We start from the raw sequence: 7,360 nt of genomic DNA on the forward strand, positions 1-7,360 counted from the left end.
TATTTTTAAACCCAATTGGTAAATTCTGGAGTGTAAATTTCGTAGATGACAATGTTGTCGTAGAATATTCTTTTAAAGTGTGTTACTTTTGCTCATGCTGTGAAACGTTTGTTTAATTATGTAAAGGTGTGTGGCTTTTGTTTATGTTGCATCTGTGAAACTGTGATTCTCCACCTGTCTAAAACACCTGACGGTCTAATAAAGAGCTGACATTTATAAGTAAGAATAAACCCCTCAATAGAGAAAAGATTAAAACCAACCACACAATGTCATGTCACAATGCCACACAGAATAAACATATGTGCTCTCGAAATTGGTACACGTGTGTGGCTTCGGTGTTACTGTAATGTCCACTCTCTGGTGTGCTACCTTCCGGGTACAGACAGTTGACTTGGCATTATCTGGTGTGACCGGCGCTTAAAGTGAAATGCAATTATCAATGATGTTTTATTGTATATAATAGGTGTGTGAACAAGGACTCCTGGAAAGGGCTGGAGAAGTGGCTCAGTGGTTAAGAGCACTGACTCCACTTCTAAGGACCCTAGTTCAATTACTAACACCCACGTGGCAGCTCACAACTGTCTGTAACTCCAGTTCCAGAGAATTTGACACCCTCACACAGATATGCAGGCAGGCAAAACACCAATGTACATAAAATAAGTATTTTTTAAAGTTCCTGGAAAGAAGTTGTGATGCAGAGGTTGGTAAGCTATCTCTCCAAAGGTTAATTACCTTATCTTGAGCTAGCTTTAGCTTCTTGTCCACCTCTTTGTCTGAGATCTTTTGACTCTATTAACTTAGCCAACCTCTGGCTTCCACGAGCCCAAACCAAAGAATGTCATCAGATAGCATCTTGGACCTGCAGAAAAGTTTCCCTCCTCTTGTTGTAACCACCTCTTCAGTTTGTCCATCAACATATTTTAAACTTGCCTTGAATCATGACTTTTCTCTGTAAAACTATGAAACTGCTTCCACGTAAGAACATAGGATTTGGAATAACCTAAATCTGTGTTCCCAGGCACTCAGCATTGCTCTAGAATAAATTATCTCTTATTCCCTTTAAAATGAGAGGTGTGTGTGTGTGTGTGTGTGTGTGTGTGTGTGTGTGTGTGTGTGTGTGTGTGTGGTTAGAAGATGGGTAAAAATTCCTTTTTCAAGATTTATTTATTATGTATACAGTGTTCTCCCTGCATGTATGCCTATACATGCCAGAAAAGGGCACCAGATCTCATAGATGGTTGTGAGCCACCATGTGGTTGTCAGGAATTGAACTCAGGACCTCTGGAAGAACAGCCAATGTTCCTAACCTTTGAGCCATTTCTCCAGTCTAGATTAAGTATTCTTAATTACTAAGTACCCCATTCCTTAGAGACATGCCATGCCTCACCCACAGTGCCTTAGTCAGCTCTCACTTCTCTCTACATAGACATCTGAAATGTCAAAGAACCCAACCCTTCTTTCTGTTTTCCTGCCAATTTTCATTTTTATTAGTGGCCTTTATGAGAAATGCAATGTCACTCAAAATTAGTTTATTTAGTGTCCTTAAAAGGTGTCGCACGCCTTTAATCCTAGCACTCGGGAGGCAGAGGCAGGCGGACCTCCGTGAGTTCGAGGCCAGCCTGTCTCCAGAGCGAGTGCCAGGATAGGCTGGCTCCAAAGCTACACAGAGAAACCCTGTCTCAAAAAGCCAAAAAAAGAGGCACAACTATATCAAGAAACTTATATGAAGCAGTAAAGCATGCTAAACAATTTTCTTTGTCCACTATCAACATCTGTTACAGATGATGCCCCATTAGTTGGTAGGTAGAGAGACACATTTGTAAATGTTAATAGATGATCCAAATGCCGCTCTGAACTCACATTTAATGAAGTATCATTACGCAGCACATCAAGAAATTTTATGCACAAAAGCATTACAAGTGTATGTTACTCAAATCATCAAAACCATGGGTTCTATAAAGGATGGGCAATTAAAATCTTTAGCAATCCTGGAAATTCTTTGAAAACATTAATGCTGACTAGAGCAACATCATTGACTTTCCAGAAATAAGATGACTAAGTTAAAACCAAATGATAAAAAGGAATTTTATCATTTGAGACATGTTATCAAGTTGTTTATGGTCTCAGAACTGAATTTATGCCAGACATTGATTATGAAAACTACCATACAGATTTAGCATTCTTAGAAAATGTAACCCATCATTTAAATGGGTTATATTGTCCTTAAAGGGAAACCCAACTTATTAATACAATGTTTCAAATCATAACAAAATTTCAAATGGAAGTGAAATTATGGCACTCTCAAATTAAGGCAAACAATTTTGTGCCTTTGGACACATTCACTAACATGGCTCTTGTCAACAGCAAAACTATGTAGCTTATTTATTTCATAGAAGAATATGAGAGCCTGGAGAGAAGGCTAAGCTGTTTAGAGTACTCGGTTTTCTTTTGGAGAACCTGGGTTCAATTCCCAGCACCCACGTGGTAGCTCATAATCATCTGTAATTCTATTTCCAGGTAGTCCTGTGCTATCTTCTGACCTCCAAGGGCACCAGGCATACACGTGGTGCACATGCATGCATGCAGTCAAAACATTCAAACACATAAAATAAATAGATAAAATTAAAGAATGTGAAGCAGATTTCAAGATTCCCTGAAAAATATTCTGGTAAATTTCCAACTCTGTTTTCAGTCAATGTAGATATGTTGCCTGCCAGTTGCAAACAGACTGCATAGAGCTGCAGCCTGCCATCCAACTAAAGGAAAAATTTGATTGTGTTTCTTTCCTAGATTTCTACAGGTCTTGTCTTCCAAGAAACATATATCTCTTGCTTCATAGTCATGCTGCACTCTTCTCTTTGCTTTTATGACATCTACACAATTGTGAGCAACTGTTTTCAAAAATGAAACAACTAAGTGAAATTGTGAAACACCTGATAAGCCCTTTAAGAACATACTGAGAATGGTAACCACTTCCATCCAATCACAAATGGAAGAAGTAAGACCTCAAATGCAGCCATCAGGTAGCCCACTCTCTGACCATTCTGTGTTGCCCTCTTTAATAATAATAATAATAATAATAATAATAATAATAATAATAATAAATCAATGACATTTTATTACTTAGATATGTTCTTTCTCTTAATTGGTGATCCCAAATGATACTTACTGAACAATTTTGAGGCTGTCTTGCTGAAAGCATTTATCATTTATTACAAAAGTAGCAATTAATATTCTAGGTACTAACCCACCAGAATTAACTTCTTTTGAAGAAAATATACTGGGTGCTTTATATTCTCAAAAAGGCCCCAGAGAAAGGAAATTCCTTCTTACCAGGGTGTCACAGTAAGACCTGCGGCCTCTGGATTTCACACTACATAGCCTTAGTTTTTCTCTTTGATACAGCACTGAGAAGCCCCTTTTAATCAGTTAATGGCATGTTTGTCACATCCCCTCTGAGACCTAAGTTTGCCTGGGTGTTTTACAAGTCACATCTCCTCTCTGAGACATAAGATATCCCTCTTTTGGTTAGACCTTATCTGCCTTCCTGGCTCTGAGAGATATGCTTGCCCAGTATCTCGCTGTTGTCAGAGAACTGTTAACTGTGTCTGTGGATTTATAAACTGGAAACCTTATGAGATCTAGGAGAATTTTTAAAAAGAACTCTAGGAGAATTTTTTAAGAAGACCTTTTGAGGAGAAATCTTAAAGAAAGCTCTTGAGAGAGAACTTTTGGGAGGAACATTTTATGAAGAATAAAGAGCCACAAGAAGAATGATAGTGTATGAACTGATTCGTTTGCCCTCAGATCACATTAGTCAGCCCAGTCTGCCAGCTGTAAGCCCCCTGCCCTAATCCTTGCTACTCTCTGAACAGGGTGATGCATAATTACAGTCATTTTATGAGAATATTTTGATTTATCTATGGTGACCAATATCATGAAAATTATACATGCCAGTTATTTTTTTAAGCTCACTAACTTTCATTAGTGTTTGTCTATTTGTGTGGCCTACAACAATTATTTGTTCAGTGTGACCAAGAGATGCTAAAAGGTTAGATAACACTTCTCTAAAAGATGAGCCAATTCTTAGTGAACTCTGCAAATAGAAAAGGGACATTGAGAGTCTCAAGTTAAGGTTCAGTAAAGAAACAACAGGAGCAAAACTAAAAATTCTTCACCACAAAGAAGCCCTAGTCCTAGAAAGAACAAGAGGAGAGTCCTAGTTACCTGCTTTTAAAGACAGCCATGAGGCTAGCCTGCTTGCAAGAGCCCCATGCTATTCCTTCCCTGCTCTACTTCTTCCCTCTATTTCAACAACCCATTCTTTTTCTATTTTTCTCACTTGTGGATAGCATAGATGAAGACAAAAAAGAAAAATTGAAAGCAACAGGGGGTGATTCTGGAAAACAAGAGGGACCTTTAAATACGCCATCAGTGTGTCTAATCTATGTCCCAGAACCTGAGTCCAGGTACAAGAGACAGGCCACAGTGTCTGTGGCCAACTACCCCTGACACTGATGAGACGCAAGAAGTTGAATGTGAAGGTGGCATTTCACATAATGTGAAATACACAAGGAGACATTCACACCTCTATCTCGTGACAGTGACAGCCATACAACACAATTTAGTCTGCAATTACATATGCTGCTCCCCTTCATAACACATGCCTGGAAATTCAGAGTGGAGAATGTAGAATTTCCAAGTTAACCTGAGCCTGGAGAAACTAAGAATTAGCTTGCTTTGCCTGCCTGTGCCCCACACTTCCACGCACCCTCTCCTAGGCACTCAAATCCTCCTCTAATCATAAGTATCAGTGTCAGTAGGATCTGGACCATTGTCCTCCTAGATGTTTATTTACCAAGAAACAAGCAAACTAGACCATGTTTAAATCAGTCTTAAATTCTAACCCAAGGCAAACAAAGACTGTAATGTGAGAGCTAATCCCACTGAGCAGATGGGCAGGGCATTCAGCCAGTTCCTCTTTTCTTTCTTGAGAGACACAGACCCAACCATGGTGAAAAATCACCCTATTATTATGTAATATAATGACTTCAAGTGGTAATCACATATGAAAAATGTAAAAACATTGAGATACTCATAATTCTGATTTTACCTTTTCACAAACTTCTAAAAGTAATACTCAGAAACGTAGTCAAATCCAGATCCCCATTCCTAGCTTGGAATTCTCTGTGGTTGGTTCTTTGCCCTTGTAAAATGAATGACACTCTCTTCCCCTGCTTATCTAATCAATACTTAAGTGAATGCTTAACTTTCACAGAAAATAAACTAAGAAGGCAAAATTTAAATATATAACTCTGTATAAAATACAAAATCACCTTATAATTGTTTAGATATATTATTACTCAACAATGAATTTGCCATCCTCCTCTCAGTTTAAAACTTCCCAAACAATGAGCCCTCAATTACTTACAAGCAATTTTGGTCCATGTCAATTGAGTACCTCCTTACCTGCCTATTACTACTAAGGACTTGGCTCTGCTCTTTAAGTTGCTTTCTGGTTAAACTCTATAAGAAACATAGCACCTCTGAGATACCATCTTACTCCTGTCAGAATGGCTAAAATCAAAAACACCAATGACAGTTTATGCTGGAGAGGATGCGGAGAAAGAGAAACACTTCTCCACTGCTGGTGGGAGTGCCAACTTGTACAGTCACTTTGGAAATCAGTATGGCGACTCCTCAAGAAAAATGGGAATGAGTCTACCACAAGATCCAGCAATCCCACTCTTAGGCATATACCCAAAAGAAGCACATTCATACAACAAGGACATCTGTTCAACCATGTTCATAGCAGCATTATTGGTAATAGCCAGAAACTGGAAGCAGCCCAGATGCCCCTCAACCGAAGAATGGGTAGAGAAAATGTGGTGCATTTACACAATGGAGTACTACTCAGCAGAAAAAAAACAATGGAATCTTGAAATTTGCAGGAAAATGGATGGAACTCAAAGAAACCATTCTGAGCGAAGTAACCCAATCACAAAAAGACAAACATGATATGTAATCACTCATATGTGGATTTTAGACATAGAGTAAGGAATTACCATCCTACAATCTACACTGCCAGAGATACTAGGAAACAAAGAAAACCCTAAAAGAGACAAACTTTATCCCTTGGAGAAGGGGAAAGGGTCACCATCCCCTGAGCAAATTGAGAACATGGGAAGAGGGGGGAGGGAGCTACGAGAATGAGAAGGGAAGAAAAGGAAGAGGAAGCAGAAATTTTGAGTCAGGTGTAGATTAGAAGAAAGGACATATGACAGATAGGATTTTAGTTGGGAGGAGGTAGAGGAGGAAGGAAGGAGAAGGGAACTGGGATCGTCATGTAATTCAATCTTGTTTGTAATTCAAATATATAAAAATAAATAAAAAGAAAAAAGAAAAAAAGAAACATAGCACCTGAGGTGGATCGAGTTATCAGTTCATGAAATAATGCTACTGCTAAAGCAGTATCTCATGGAATCAATCCCTTACTTCCTTACCAATTGTTTATCCTTCTATCCTTATCATCACCTACTAGAATTATGTATCAACCAGGTTGTGGTGGCTTGAATGTAATTGGTCCCCATAGGGAGTGGCACTATTAGGAGGTGTGGCCTTGTTGGAGTGGAAAGGGCCAGATGTTCTTCCTGCATCGGTGTGAGGTTATGCTTGTGTCTTCCCAGAAATGAACGAGGTCCCAGATGGCTCCTGCTTGTTGCATCTGACCCTGTCCGAAGATGTACAGCAAACCCATCAAAAGGAGATGTACCAAGAGATAGCTTTTCAATGAGTTCTCCCCTCACAAAGCTCTCCCTTTCATGAAGCATAGCTGTATTGCTAAATGGGCAAAGACGAGATTTACAAATCATTTTGCTTAATAAATAACAAAACTGAGCCCAATATCCAGGATTTGGATAAACTGGAGCTTTAACCGCTTAACTAAATTACCCCGTGATTTCATTGTCACACTAAGTGTATAGTTTGGAAAACTGCCAATCAAAGGGAAACCAGAAGGCTCATTCTGAGATTTTCTCATAGGAAAATTGAACGTCTAGCTTTATTAAATATCTACGTTAGATATTTAATGTCTATTAATCTTCTGTTAGGAGATTTTGTTCTTCTTTTCATTGGGTGGGATGCCTAGGTGGTAACTTAATCAGCCTCTGGGATAACCGTCCCTGATCCCAAGCCTGTCCGCACCTGTGAGTCGCCTTTTGTCAGGGCGGGATACACAAAAGGATGAAGGAATGATGACTGAGAATTGGATGATTGTTTTCCATGTGACTGGGAAAGACTATAAAAGACAATCGTTGCTCCTGGGTGACTGACGCCAGGAGGATTCATTAGAGGGACCAGC

This window comes from Cricetulus griseus, chromosome 7, assembly GCF_003668045.3.
Source record: "Cricetulus griseus strain 17A/GY chromosome 7, alternate assembly CriGri-PICRH-1.0, whole genome shotgun sequence".
Lineage (NCBI taxonomy): Eukaryota > Metazoa > Chordata > Mammalia > Rodentia > Cricetidae > Cricetulus > Cricetulus griseus.